This window comes from Danio rerio, chromosome 16 (genome assembly GCF_052040795.2).
Source record: "Danio rerio strain M-AB ecotype USA chromosome 16, GRCz13ab, whole genome shotgun sequence".
Classification (NCBI taxonomy): Eukaryota; Metazoa; Chordata; class Actinopteri; order Cypriniformes; family Danionidae; genus Danio; species Danio rerio.
In genome coordinates this window covers 14,503,678-14,519,284 of record NC_141036.1, presented here as the reverse complement: position 1 = coordinate 14,519,284, position 15,607 = coordinate 14,503,678, and the positions used below count along the sequence as shown (strand labels likewise).

Sequence of the window (15,607 nt, the reverse complement as noted above, 5' to 3'; positions counted from 1 at the left end):
TATTAATAATTTTTATATACCAGTACTTTTCCTGACCAGTCCAACAACAGATAAAAAAAAGAAAGAAAGAAAGAGAAGAGGAGGAAAGGAAAAAAAAAGAGAGAGAGAGAGAGAAAAAAAAACTACTTACATGTACTAAATTCACAGGGTAAAGTGTAACGTAGGCATGGCAGCCTGGGCACTGCACTGGACTGATCCATGCCACACGTTACACTTTTTTTAATGCATCACAAAGCAACTGACAAACACTATATACCTCAATGCCCATCACACAACTACAACCTCCTCAATTTATTGTTACAGCTGTTGTTCTTTTTATTATTATTAGTAGTAGTAGTATTATTATTATTACCAGCATGAGTATATTATTGTTATCAAGTTAATAATCTATCATACATATCTTTAATATTATTCTTCCATGTGGGTTTGTATAATTCATATTTAGCATTGATATAGGGTTTTTTATTTATTTATTTAGTTTTTATTATTATTATTAATTTTTTTGCTTATTCTCATTGCTTTGTTTGCTGAACTTTATTTATGTTATTTTATTTTATTTTTCACTCTTTTTGTTTCTTTTCTTTTTCTTTGACTCCTCCCCTTCATTTTCTGTTTTTTTATTTATTTTATTTTTATTTATTATTATTATTTTATTAATTTTTGTGTATTATTATTAGTTTATTTTCTCTTTTCCTCTCTTTCCCCTTCTACTTACTACTTACTACTATTATTATTATTTATTATTATTGTTGTTGTTGTTGTTGTTATTATTATTACTTGTCCTCTCCCTGATTTCCCATCCTCCCATTTCCTCGACATCTTTGTCATAAATGGTATTACTTTTATTTTTTGTTATCATTATTATTATTACTGTTCTGACTTGTCCTGTTATCTTTTCATTATCATTAGTAAGGTTGCAGTTGTTGTAGTTGTAACGGTAGTAGTTGTAGTAGTAGTAGTAGTAGTTGAAGTAGTAGTCAATAGTATCGATTGTTATTGAGTAATTGTTACAGAGATTATAGAAGTTGTAGTTCATGTAGTAGTAGATGTCATTGGTATAGTAGTAGCAGAAGTAGTAATGGTGTGGTTGTTACAGTAGTAGTAGTAGTAGTCGTTGTTGGTGTAGTAATATCAGTAGTAGATGTTGTTGATGTTGATGTAGTAGAAGTGATTGTTGTAGTAGTAGTAGTAGTAGTAGTCGCAGTAGACATTGTTGTATTAGTTGTAGCAAACGCTATAGTAGTATCAGTAGTGGTAGTCGTTGTAGTAGTATCAGTATTAGTAGACACTTTAGTAGTAGTAGTCATGGTTGTGGCTGTAGTAGAAGCAGTAGTAGTTGTAATATAAGTAACTTTCTGTAGTAGTAGTTGGTGTAGCACTTGTGATTTATTATTATTGTTGTCAGTTATTACTGTTGTCCTTTCTCTCTTTTTACTCTTATATTTACTATCATACATTAATAAGCATTGTTGTTACACCCTACCTCTGACTGGTTTCTTTCTATATGTTTTATCTATATCTGTGACACTTGCTTCATTTATTGACTGTTATTGTTTCTAATGTATGTACTCTGACCTGTCCACCAAGTTACCTTTACATGCATACACACACTCACACGCACACACTCACGCACATACCAGTACCTGACTATATTGTTGATGTTTTTGTTTTGTTTTTGTTTTGTTGCTTTGTATTTGTTATCTGTTGATGTTTTTTGTATTTGTATGATTTTTGCATATTCTAAAAAAAAAAAAAAAAAAAAAGTATCTCCCAATTGATGTTTAACAGAGCAAGGAAATTTTCACAGTATGTCTGATAATATTTTTTTCTTCCAGTGAAAGTCCTATTCGCTTTATTTCAGCTTTTAATTTTTTTTAAATCCATTTTAAGGTCATAATTATTAGCCCCTTTTAACTATTTTTTCTCCATATTCTATAGAACAAACTATTGTTATTCAATAACTTGCCTAATTACCTTAACCTGCATAGTTAAGATTTAGTATTTGAAATTTTACTAAGTGTAATGAGACCATGTCTGGGCACTACAAGTCCCAGCAGGCTTAGCGCCATGCAAGGAAGTGTTGTTGTTTATGTGCGGACACTTTATTTCCTGATTGTGGCGTAAATTAACAACAGGTTGTAGATTGCTCAGCGCTATATAAGTGAGTCAAAGTTTGTTTGCCATTTTGCTGTCGTTGTTGCATTCTGGTCGCGGCACGTAAAGGCCGGTAGGTAGTAAGTTTATTTGTGTGATGTGCGGTCTCTCTCTCTTTCTCGCGGAGTTTCCTTTTTTTTAACGCATGCATAAACTCACATTTATAGAGTCAACACTTCACGTGAGGGGTAGCTGATGAGCAAACAACATTTAATGCTGCCAGATCTTCATTGCGAACTTATTTAAAGAGGTAGTTGTTTTATAATTTTAATACACCGTTTTTAGTATTGTGTTTTAATGATATTATCCTTTTTATTTCTAGTGCTATTAGGGGATCATTGTTTGCTGATTGTTGCCTGAGTGTCAGCATGGGAAATTAAGTATCTTAGAGGTATTGTTTAAAACAAAGAAGGGTTTTTATCTCAATGCATGTTTTATTTATAGGATGTTTTATTGTGTTTGATTTCTTTATATTCTGAGTTTCTGTGTTGTAATAAACTGTGTTTCCCCTTTTTAGGGATGCACGGTTGCCGTTTACTTTAGACTTACAATAATATTTTTGTTATTGAATCTTTGTTGTTGACTTTTGTTGTATGCGAATTTGGGTTGTTTATTATGTTGCAAGGTTGACAACAATTTGTATTTTCCTTTGTTAAACTTTTCTTTCTTTTGTAGGTTCTGTTTTGGATTTGCTTTACCATCAGTGGCCACTGGGTTCCCTGCACTGTGTGGATGGCGGTGGAGAAAAGGTGGTTGGGATTGTGTGGTGATTTGGTCACTGTTGATTTTTGTGTTTTTTAGGTTGCAGTGTGATTGCTGTGAGCTGAGTGTGGTGAAAACACTGCTGCTTGGGTACCTCATCTGTCCTCACTTTCTGGGTAACCGGTGGCCATTAGTGGTTTGTTTTTTTCTTTTCTTTTATTTAGTTTATTTACTTTTTTTCCTCCTTATTTGCAATAAAGATGGAGACAATTTGTATATTACAACTTGTGGAATAAAATATAATTGTCCTCCTAATTGTAAGTCACTTCATTTACCCTCTGCTAAATCATTAACACTGAAAAAAGTCATCTGGTCACAATTGGCGTAGTCGGCAGGATATTTAAAATTGATTTAATTTAGCAGAGGCTGTTGTGAAGTGTCTTACTCTATTGATTGTGCAACTTTAAATGTTTTTGCATAAGTTCAGTGTAAGTAAACGGTGACCGTGCATAAAGGATTTCGCAGACTCTGCTTTGTGGACCCTGGATGTCATTGTGCTGATTGAACTGTCTTCCAGAATTCCCCAACAGATATGGAGCAAGAACTAATGGACTTGAGGGAGCGGGTTCAAAGCTTACAAGCACAGAATGAGGAGTTGATGAGACTGCGTCCCCCATCTAGCAGTGATGCCCCTAGCCAACCTCACCCTTTTGTTTCTAATGACCCATCTTCAGTGTCTTTTTAACAGAATGCTTTATGTGCCCCGAGAGAGGAAGTGCCCACGTTTTTATGGGAACATGGACTCTAACTTGAGTATTGAGGACTGGATTGACGAGGCAAAGGTGTGTATTGAGGGTAGAGGTTGGGCTGATAAAGAAAAGGTGGTCTTTCTGTTGGATCATCTTGGGGAAGAAGCTAGAATGGAGGTAAAACTTCATCCACCTGTTACTAGACAAACTTCAGAGTCTGTTTTTGAAGTTTTAAAAGATTTGTATGGGGGAAAACAGATATTTGTACAATTACAGCAGAGGTTTTATGAGCGAAAACAGAAAGAAGGTGAATCATTGACTGAATTTTCTCATGCTTTAATGTCAATTATGGACTTGATTCTTAATAGTAATCCAGGTAGTGTTCCCAATTCCGATAGAGTGCTTCGCGATCAGTTTGTTGAATATGTCCAAGATGTAATGCTAAAACGTGAGTTGAAACGACTTGTGAGGGAGAAGCCTTCTCTTACGTTGCTCGAGGTTCGACGTGAGGCTCTTAGATGGGTAGAAGAGGGGAGCAGGGAAGCAACTCTTTCATATTCCCAGCCATGGTGTAATGCCACTCAAACCAGGGTAGTTGACCTGGAACCTAAGGTTAGATTCCAAGAATCAACAGAGTTAAAAGAAATGAAAGAAATGTTGAGCCAGCAACAAGCACAATTAAATGATCTTACCCAGCGTCTTGATAGACTTATGCCTACAAAGAATGATCCCCCTGCTGTTGCTTTACCAAGGCAAAATACATTGCGGCGATGCCTACGTTGTAACAAAATGGGGCACATTGCCAGATTTTGTCGTTCACCTTGGCCTACAGAGTCAAACTCCGGATCACCTCAGGCAAATGTAAATAAGATTTCAGTTGGGGAATCCGATACTGTAGCCCCTACTGCAATTTTAAGCCAGATTGTTGAAGGGACTAGGGAAGCTTCAAAGTCACCCGTTTGCCCTACTATTTTACAGCGACTCGTGGGCAAATGCCCTGTTGTAAATGCACAGATTGGGATGGGAGTAGATATTTCTTGTTTGTTGGATACAGGATCCATGGTAACCACGATAACAGAGTCATTTTTTGAGAAACATTTCCATCAATTAGGGGTGAATAGTCTTAAGAAATGTAACTGGCTTCAATTAAAATCAGCTAATGGCCTTGAGATCCCCTATGTGGGTTATTTTGAAACCGACGTGAAAGTGTTGGGACAAACCCTTCAAGGACAGGGCATTTTGGTTGTGAAAGATCCAGTTGATGTTTTTTTCATCAAAAGAAAGAATTTACTCCTGGCCTCTTGGGCATGAACATTATAGGACAATGTTATAATGATTTGTTTGAAAAACATGGCCCAGCACTATTTTCAGTTCCACAGGTTAGGCAGGCAGAACAAGGTTGGAGAGACGCCCTATCCCAGTGTCACGGGGTGGAGGATGCCCCTGTTCCTGGCTTTGTTGGGTATGCCAGAGTGCAGTCCTGCCAACCTGTTTAGATTCCAGCTGGAACTATGAGGTTAGTGCCTGCTTTGTGCCCAAAGAATATACACAGTGGGACAGTAGTGGTTTTAGAACCCCAAAACCCAGAGAACGGGGGGTTACCTGCTGGAGTGCTAATCTCATCTGCTATGCTGCAGTGTGTACAAGGTATAGTTCATGTACCTATAGTTAATGTCGGCACAGAACCTTTATATTTGCCCCCCAGAATTAGATTGGGTAGTTTGCTTAATGTTGAAATCATAAGTTCATCTCAGGGCATTTTCTTTCAGGGTGATGTAGTGGTTGTTCAGTGCCATGCTGTTACATCGGAGTCAAGCATTGATATGCAAGGCATAGAACTGTCTGGGCTTTCAGAGATTGAGGAGGAGGAAGTTAAGAGATTGTTAATGAAATATTCAGACGTCTTTTCAAAACATGATGGCGATTTGGGATGTACAAATTTAATAGACCATCAAATCCCCTTAGTAGATGATACACCAGTACGCCAACGCTATCGTAGAATTCCCCCCAGTCAGTTTGAAGATGTGAAGGCTCACATTAGACAGTTGTTGGACAGCCACATTATTAGGGAGAGCAGTAGCCCATATGCCTCCCCAATTGTATTGGTGAAAAAGAAAGATGGTTCTTTGAGGATGTGTATTGACTACCGCCAGCTGAATGCCAGAACCCGTAAGGATGCCTACCCTTTGCCAAGGATAGAAGAGTCGCTGGATGCATTGACTGGAGCAAAGTGGTTTTCAACTTTGGATCTGGCAAGTAGATATAATCAGGTACCGGTAGCGGAATCTGATCGATTCAAGACTGCTTTTTGTACCCCATTTGGGCTGTTTGAATTTAATAGGATGCCATTTGGACTGTGCAATGCCCCAAGCACTTTTCAAAGATTAATGGAGAGAATTTTTGGGGACCAGAGTTTTCAGTCGCTGCTGCTCTACTTGGATGATGTGATTGTTTTCTCAACAACTATTAAGCAACATATTCAACGACTGGGGCTGGTGCTGGATAGGCTGAGACAACAAAACCTTAAGATAAAACTCAGTAAATGTTGCTTTTTCCGGTCAGAAGTACGTTATTTGGGGCATGTGGTCTCTTCCACTGGGGTTAGCACAGATCCAGGGAAGATATCGGCCGTAGCTGAGTGGAATCAGCCACAAAGTCTTCAAGAACTCAGATCTTTCCTTAGCTTTGCTAGCTTCTATCGACGGTTTGTAAAGGACTTTTCAAAAATGGCTGGACCCTTGAATGCATTGGTAGCGGAGCTGATTAGGGGGCAAAAGAGTAATCGACCTAAGATTAACCTGGGGTCCAATTGGACTGATTCTTGTGAACGTGCTTTTCAAGCCCTTAAAATGGCTCTGACTAACGCTCCTGTTCTGGCTTATGCTGATTTTAGTAAGCCCTTTATTCTGGACATTGATGCAAGTCACCAAGGTCTGGGCGCTGTGTTGTCTCAAGAACATGGAGGTAAACATCGACCAGTGGCTTTTGCAAGCCGTGGATTGCGACCACCTGAACGTAACATGCAAAATTACAGCTCTATGAAATTGGAGTTTTTGGCCCTGAAATGGGCTGTTACAGAAAAGTTTAGGGAGTACTTGTTGGGCCAGAAGTGAAAAAAAAACTCCATCTGTGGTTGAACTTGCTTTAACGACTTCAGTGCCAAAGGAGTTACATCAGTATGGTCCCAACAGTTGTCACACAGTTGCCAGTGAAACCATGTCTGTCTTTCCAGAACAGCCTAGGGAAGATCTTGGTGCGTTACAGGAAGCGGATCCTGCGATTGAGCGTTTTCTTGTTTATTGGAATCGCCAAAAGACCCCTGATGCACAAGAGAGAGCTATGGAGTCATCAGAGGTGCTGGAACTCGTGCGGCAGTGGGGGAAGCTGGTGAAGATGGAGGGAGTGTTGTACCGAAAGTTTAATCCTCAAGAGGAACATCGAGAAATCCGCCAAGTTGTATTACCATCTGTACTCAGGGAAAGAGTCTTGGCCAGTCTACATGATGATCATGGGCATCAAGGCAATGAGCGGACCGCAAGTTTAGTGAGAACTCGTTGTTATTGGCCAGGTATGTTTAAGTTTATTGAGGAATGGTACAAGAGATGTCAGCGTTGCACTCTGGCTAAAGTGGTACGACCAAGAGTGCGAAGTTTCATGGGGCACCTGATGGCAGAGAGACCATTGGACATCCTGGCTATTGACTTCACATTACTGGAACCTGCATCAAATGGGCTTGAAAATGTACTAGTTATGACTGATGTGTTTTCAAAGTTCTCACAAGCTATACCAACTAAAGATCAAACTGCAGTAACAGTGGCACGTGTTTTAGTGGAGCGTTGGTTCTACTTGTTTGGAGTACCACGACAAATCCATTCCGATCAAGGAAGGTGCTTTGAAAGCAAGTTGATCTACGAGTTATGCAAACTATATGGCATTTCAAAGACTCGCACCACACCTTACCGACCACAAGGAAATGGGCAATGCGAAAGGTTTAATAGAACCATGCATGATTTGCTTCGTACATTGCCACCAAAGGAAAAGTGTCGCTGGCAAGACCATCTTGCTCAGGTAGTCTTTGCGTACAATACCACAGAGCATCAATCTACTGGGTACTCTCCTCATGTCCTTATGTTTGGGCAGGAGCCACACTTGCCAATCGATTTTCTGTTGGGATTGGATGATGGTTTCCAGAGTGACGTAGACTGGATGGTGTACCATAAGGACAACTTGGAAAGAATATTCAACAATGCCCGAGCTCGTCTTCAGTGTGCCACAGAACATCGTGCTCGAACAAATGACCAGCTTGTGCGACATGAGAAGCTAAAAGAAGGCCAGCTTGTGTATCGAAGAGCTCACAACATAAAAGGCAGGAACAAGATTCAAGATGCTTGGGATTCAACCCCTTACAAAGTAGTGCGGTGCCTTGATGAACTTGGAGCTGTGTATGCTATTGTTCCTTTAGAAGGTGGCAATATTAGAAACCTCCATCGTTCTGAACTGCGTCCAGCCTATACCCCCCAAATGATTTTGGCCTTTTAGATCAGGCAGACTATTAAGAAAACTTCACTGATGAAGAGGGAGATATTGTAATGATGTCCCTGAGGCCTGGGGGTGTGTTATCTCAAGAAAAAGTTAATCCGCAACCTAGAACACAAATAATAGAAGATATTAGTCTTTAAAGTCTTTATTTTTACCTGTAGTGGTTGATGTGGAGGACCAGTCTGCTCCACGGCCGGAAGGAGCAGTTGTAAGGCGTACGAGAAGAGCAAGAGCTGGACAGCATTCAAACCCATACCATCTTCCTCGGCCTGTACATTTCAGTGAAGCTGAGTTGCATAGCCATGGTGCTCTTCCAGTAACGGGGCTGTCCAGCAATGTCCTAAATGGTTTGTTTCGCCCATGGTTGTAGTGGTCTCAGTTAATCGGCGAGACGTCAATTAAAAAATTTTGGGGGGTAGATTGTAATGAGACCATGTCTGGGCACTACAAGTCCCAGCAGGCTTAGCGCCATGCAAGGAAGTGTTGTTGTTTATGTGCAGACACTTTATTTCCTGATTGCGGCGTAAATTAACAACAGGTTGTAGATTGCTCAGCGCTATATAAGTGAGTCAAAGTTTGTTTGCCATTTTGCTGTCGTTGTTGCATTCTGGTCGCGGCACGTAAAGGCCGGTAGGTAGTAAGTTTATTTGTGTGATGTGCGGTCTCTCTCTCTTTCTCGCAGAGTTTCCTTTTTTTTAACGCATGCATAAACTCACATTTATAGAGTCAACACTTCACGTGAGGGGTAGCTGATGAGCAAACAACATTTAATGCTGCCAGATCTTCATTGCGAACTTATTTAAAGAGGTAGTTGTTTTATAATTTTAATAAACCGTTTTTAGTATTGTGTTTTAATTATATTATCCTTTTTATTTCTAGTGCTATTACGGGATCATTGTTTGCTGATTGTTGCCTGAGTGTCAGCATGGGAAATTAAGGATCTTAGAGGTATTGTTTAAAACAAAGAAGGGTTTTTATCTCTTAATGCATGTTTTATTTATAGGATGTTTTATTGTGTTTGATTTCTTTATATTCTGAGTTTCTGTGTTGTAATAAACTGTGTTTCCCCTTTTTAGGGATGCACGGTTGCCGTTTACTTTAGACTTACAATAATATTTTTGTTATTGAATCTTTGTTGTTGACTTTTGTTGTATGCGAATTTGGGTTGTTTATTATGTTGCTAGGTTGACAACAATTTGTATTTTCCTTTGTTAAACTTTTCTTTCTTTTGTAGGTTCTGTTTTGGATTTGCTTTACCATCAGTGGCCACTGGGTTCCCTGCACTGTGTGGATGGCGGTGGAGAAAAGGTGGTTGGGATTGTGTGGTGATTTGGTCACTGTTGATTTTTGTGTTTTTTAGGTTGCAGTGTGATTGCTGTGAGCTGAGTGTGGTGAAAACACTGCTGCTTGGGTACCTCATCTGTCCTCACTTTCTGGGTAACCGGTGGCCATTAGTGGTTTGTTTTTTTCTTTTCTTTTATTTAGTTTATTTACTTTTTTTCCCTCCTTATTTGCAATAAAGATGGAGACAATTTGTATATTACAACTTGTGGAATAAAATATAATTGTCCTCCTAATTGTAAGTCACTTCATTTACCCTCTGCTAAATCATTAACACTGACAAAAATCATCTGGTCACATAAGTTTATTCAGAATTAAGCAGTTAGAAAAAATGATCTCATTTCTCCATAAAGTTAACCTCCACTCCACAGCTGCCCTGTCCTGACCTCTTTATGCATCTCAAAGGACTGAGCTGTCCCGGGAGAAGCTTGCTAGTATACAGAATTGGACTCAAGGCCATCTGGGCGTTCAAAGCATTTGCAGACTTGGACAGATTTATCCAGCCCAGCACCTCCTTGTGCTGCCAAAGGGATGAATTCTCCCTATGAGCTATCAACCAAGGCTGAACCTGGACGGGAGCGTCCCGCGAGTCACTTTTAACACACAAGGCAGGGATAATTTGTCCCAATCGGAACGTAGCCAAGGCAGAACCTGGACGCAGCAGGCATACAGCTTTGAACTAAGAAGACAGGGCTCATTTGTCCCTACTGAATCTACTTTTACCACACAGATAATAAATAAAAGGAATAATGAAGACACTGAACACCATTTGACCGTTAAGTTGTACAATATTTATTCAGGACGATTCAGAGTCTTCTGTTGGTTCGGGTGGGCGAGCGCCCTGGCTTTTCCCTCTGGCAGGGCGCCATGGCAGCGTCCTCCTGCTGGTTCCCTCCTGGAAAAGAGACACATAAAGGGCAGTTAGCCAATGCCACACGTTCTGCTGTCCACGCCAAAGAGAATCTGATTTTACCAGGGGAGAGACGGGAGTCTCTGTCCTCTTGCGCCCTTTCCGCGGGGGGCTTTCAGTTTTCACTCCCCATCCTCCTCCTCCCCCTCCACCAGGGCCCTTTCAAACAGTCTGCGGCGCTCGCGGGCTTGGAGAGGTCAGAGGTGAAGTGCGTAAAACTTATCTGAGGTTGAAGTGTCATGGCACATGAATTGCGGCACCTTGCGGCGATCCTCTGAAGAGTGTGCATTCTTTGCCTGCGTCGGAGAGAGACAGAAGCTTGATTAGGATCGAAGCCGCCCCTGGTAGTTACAGGGGCGTCACAATGCCTACTCACATGGGTCGCGATCGCAGTCCATACGTCAGTAAAGGTGGGTTTGCCTGGAAGGCCCATACTGACCCAAGCAGACTGAAAGTACTTGTTCAGGGTCCGACAAGGACTGGCTCTGGAAGTGAAAAAGAAATAGGTAGCCTGGCTCCCTCCGGGGAGACCAGCCCGCAGCGCCAAAAACCTGCGGAACCAGCTGTATTCCTCCCTGTTTAGGGACAACTGCGCTGCCCCGAATGCTCTGTTTGTCTTGTGCGTGGTAATCTGCCATCAGAGAACAAGCAGTGAGTGAGAGAGCATGCTACTGGTGACCCCCACCTTACTTGCGCCATACTCACGTTAATGACATAAGCAGACTCGTCGGGGCTTCTGGAGGCCTCTTCAACCTCCTGGATTGTGAGATTCTGGAAGACTCCACAGCGGTGCCCAGAGATGGAGGTTAGGTAACCAGTCAGAAAGCCATAAAAGCGCCACTGTTGCCTAGTGCTTGGGTTGGACTCGAGGCTATCTGATGAAGGACATTAGACAAATGAGACCACCGACGGTTCTATTTCCTCTCTGGGTCACCAACAGCTCTTGGCTGCTGGTAAACTGTTCTCCGGGGCGCCAGCAGCTCAACCAAGAGCTGCTGGTGGCCCGGAGAGGAAATGTTCGTTTCTTCTCCAGGGGCACCAGCAGTTCTTGGTTCACCCACTCACATCTCTCTGCCCCTCTCCCCCGCGAATGGGACTCATTCGGGGGGAAGGGGGGCGGACAGACGTGGGTTGATGAACCAAGAATTGCTGGTGACCCAGAGAGGAAATTAAACCTAGGCCACCAGCAGCCGTTGGTTCACCAAGCCACGTCTGTCTGCCCCCCTTCCCCCCGAATGAGTCCCATTCGCGGGGGAGAGGGGCTGACAGACGTGGGTGAACCAAGGGCGGTTGGTGCCCCGGAAGAACGAACAGGGGGAATCGTTGGAACGGCGGAAGGCTGGCTTACCTAGCAGGGCGGGAATTTTCCTCCCAGCGGTCCGGTGACAGAGCACTAGGCTGGCCTTGGGGATCAGTCTGTTTTTCTTCGCCTGCTTGGTCCGAACCTCGTGCACGACGACACGCCGGCGTATGCCGCGAATGAGGGCTCTGACCTCCCTTCGAATCAGAACCAGAGCCGTGCTGGAAAGGCGACAGGCGGCCGGCGGGGTTTCCGATAGGTAGTCCAGGAAATGGGCCACGTTCTTCAGATAGTGCTGCCTGGTGGGCTCGGCCATCCGCGTCTGACCTAGCAGGGCGGCCCACGCTCGGATTCGGGCTGGTTGGTTGAGGAAAAGGAAGGTCCCTGGCTCTGCAGTGCCCCTGGCCATGTAACCAAGGAAGGCTTTGATTCTCCCTAGCTTCGAAGTGACGTTGTTCCGCAGGCGGGCGGTGGGCTCGCTGCCCAGTTGGTAGCCTTCGAACTCTCCCAAGAGAAGGTCTGTGGAACGAGCACAACCAAGAGTCAACTTCCCCGAAGACACACAACCAGCACAGCGACAGTGACGTGCCTGAAATATACTCAACTCAGCGCGGGGACGTGGTCCGGGAATGGGTAGGTATGGGGTTCCAAAGCCTCCGGAGGCTCGGGGGGCGTCGGACCTCCGGCCGCCCCTCGCCCAGGAGCCGGTGGTGCAGGAGGCAACCTAGTTCTCCTTACCCTCTTCCTCCTCCTTCTGCCCCCTTCTCCCCTCCTTAACTCCCGGTAGAGGCGTGTGATTTGGAGCAGGGTGGACCACATGTTGGTAACCTGCTTCCCCAGGTCCGTTAGCTGAGCCTGTATGCGCTCAGTAGCGCGCCTGCAGCCGCGGTCAGCGCACGGGCGGCTGGCCTCTGGGCCCTCCGAGTCCCGCTCCTCCTCGGAGGACGAGGCTAGCCGGGACACGACGGGGATTGCCAGCTGGGTGGACTGCAGCCACTGCAACTCCCGAGCTACTTTACGACATTTCACCCTCCACATAGCCTCTTTCCGGCCCGAGGTTGAGAGCTCCGCGTGCTGCCTCAAGTGCCTGTCTAGGCGGGCTGGCGTCCTGCGACAGCCCAGGACCGGGCACGGCGTCTTCCGCGTTGGTCACCTTGTGAACAACCGTCAGGTGAGGAGCAAGCCGACTGTAGAAGTTGAAGCATAGGGCACATTCAGCCATGACAGTGCTAGAGCCAATGCAGAGGGGGAAAGGAGCCCACACGCCTCGTGCGGCGGTTGATAAGCGGGCGGAGGCGGCGTCCACTTCTGCGTCATGACGTTGGTAGACCCGTATTTCTTAAAGGGGAAGGACACCCCCCCCCGCAGCAGGGGGTGTAAGCCGATGTCCTACGGGGATCCATTTGGTTCAACCCTTCTTTTGTTACGACTCTCAAGTAGGGGGGAGAGGGGTGTCCACCTCACTCCCTCCCCCCCTTTTGAAAGGAACCAGAGGGGGGGTGTCCCGTTAAACAATGCACCCCCACCCATTCATCGCTGCCCCGGCCAGCGGTTCGACACCTCTCTCTCTTGTTACGACTCGAGTAGGGGAAGGGGTGTCCCACCTCACTCCCTCCCCCCTTCATTGCTGCTCTGGCCTGCGGGAGCTTTTCCACAGCCTTTCTCGTTCACTTTTTCCACCCCAAGAAGGGGATTGTTTGAGCCCCATCGAACATGCACCGTTTTGGGGGGGGGCAACTCCACACGCGTCGACCGCGGGAGCTTTTGTTTTGCTTTTATGACCTGCTACAACCAACATCGATACGCACTAACCATCGAAAGGGGGGTCCAGACAGCCCGTAACCCCAGCACCACTGACCCTGGCACGTTTCACCTCACCGGAGTCCACTAGCTTCCCCCAACCAACCACCCTCACTCCCCCCAGGAGCAGGGTAGGTGGGGTGGGGGTCAGCCGGGTGCCAGCAAGGATAAACCCAGGGGGTGGGCGGCGTTGCGGGCGGACGGACGGACGGGATGTAGACGCACACACTCAAGCGGGGGTAGAATCGAAGCCGGGCGACTCAACCGAACCCACCAACCATCCCCCAGCCCTCGCAGGGCGTGGGGCGGGGGCACGGGCCGAGTATCGGAGCGGGGGAAACGGAGTCCAGGGGGGCGGGCGGGCTGAGCAGCAGACAAGCTCTGGGTCATAGCCAGACGGGCCATCTGGGTCCTTACCCACGGATCGAGGTGGGAAGGGGGGGTGCTGTGTGCGGAGGGACACCCCCACGCTTCCCTGATAGAACGCCCAGGACGGGGAGGATTTGCCACACCCATAGAGGCCAACCGCATTGGTGCTTTGGGGGGCCTGGGTGGGGGCCTAGCCCCTGGAGCGTCACACTTGCTCCTATCGATCAGTCACTGTGGGGTCTGGCGACTAGACTGACAGAGACTAAGTCCGTAAATTGTCGCCTTTCCCAAAACCCTGATGGCAGGTCAGAGATTGTTGGTGTCGGGCAAATACCTCCAGGCGCGGGACGTCCCGACAAGTAGGCCGGGAAGGGTGGTCTCCTGTCGGGCATGGTTTGGTGGGCTCGGGCCTGGGTCTAATTAACGCCCCGGTTAGCGCCAGGCATAACGTTTTCCTGTTGAACCTTGGCGCTAGATGCGTAAAGATGTGCCGCTGGTGAACCATTGATGGAGCCTCTGACATCCAGGGGGGCCCTGTGCCCTGCGCGCACTGCCTGAGGTACACACACTCTCCAAGGGGGAAAGCCCAGCTCCACTCCCTCGCCTGGAGCCTCTGACATCCAGGGGGGCCCTGTGCCCGGCGCGCACTGCCCGAGGTACACCCACTCTCCGGGGGAAAGCCCAGCTCCACTCCCTGGCCTGGAGCCTCTGACATCCAGGGGGGCTCTGTGCCCTGCGCGCACTGCCCGAGGTACACCCACTCTCCGGGGGAAAGCCCAGCTCCACTCCCTGGCCTGGAGCCTCTGACATCCAGGGGGGCTCTGTGCCCTGCGCGCACTGCCCGAGGTACACCCACTCTCCGGGGGAAAGCCCGCGCTGGCCTGCGGGGGGACGAACGCTGGGGCGCAGGTTGGCAGCTCAGCCATGGACCCCTGACTCCCATGGTGTTCAGCCCACTGGCCTTGCCCGGGTTCGATCGCTTGTCTTGGGGCAACGGGGCCCTCTTTAGACCCTTGGTTCGTTCAACCGCTAAATCAGAAATTGCACTCTATTCAAGTATATCAATATATCTATATCAAGTCCTCTATTTCTGTCTGTTGTCAAAACCTCGACAGCAGGTCAGCGAAACTCAGGGTCTCGCTAGCACCTCCAGGCGCGGGACACGCCGGGGAGAGTGGTCTCTATCCGGGCATTGCTTGGTGGGCTCTCCCCTGGGTCTAACCAACGCCCCCGGTGAGCTCATCCACTGCGTTTGCCAGCGGTCGTTCCAAAGACCCCCCCCTGCTAGAGACCCACCATCCCCCAATTGAGTGTTTGTGTTTCCCAGCGGTCGTTCCAAAGACCCCCCCCGCTAGTGTGCCACCATCCCCCAAATGAGTGTTAGTTGTTTCAAACAGCAAAAAAATTAAATTAAATTTTTTTTACTTTCTCTAGGTACCAACACACGTTGGTGTAGATGGGAATGAGGAAGCTAATTTGCTAGCTAAAAAAAGCTTTAAATAATTTGCAAATAAAAATTAAATTAGCTTTAAGTAAAACAGAATTTAAAAAAATGATTGCAGTTGAAATATATAGGAAGTGGCAATAGATGTAGAGCAATGAAACTAAAGGAAGACATCTGTACCAAATTCAGGACTATGTTGGAAACAAGAGGAAAAGGTACAGATATAGGAAGAAATATGTCATCATTACAAGAATAATGATTGGTAATATCAATAAATTACAGCCTGTATAAAATAGAAA

General features: G+C 45.9%; 1 long non-coding RNA gene across 1 annotated transcript; it reads left to right on the top strand.

Moving 5' to 3' along the window:
- Positions 1-8,651: 8,651 nt before the first annotated feature.
- On the top strand, positions 8,652-9,721 carry LOC147840204 (uncharacterized). The gene is made up of 4 exons (XR_015512349.1): positions 8,652-8,774; positions 8,869-8,951; positions 9,024-9,092; positions 9,379-9,721. It is a non-coding gene; the product is annotated as an uncharacterized LOC147840204 (long non-coding RNA).
- Positions 9,722-15,607: the final 5,886 nt, after the last annotated feature.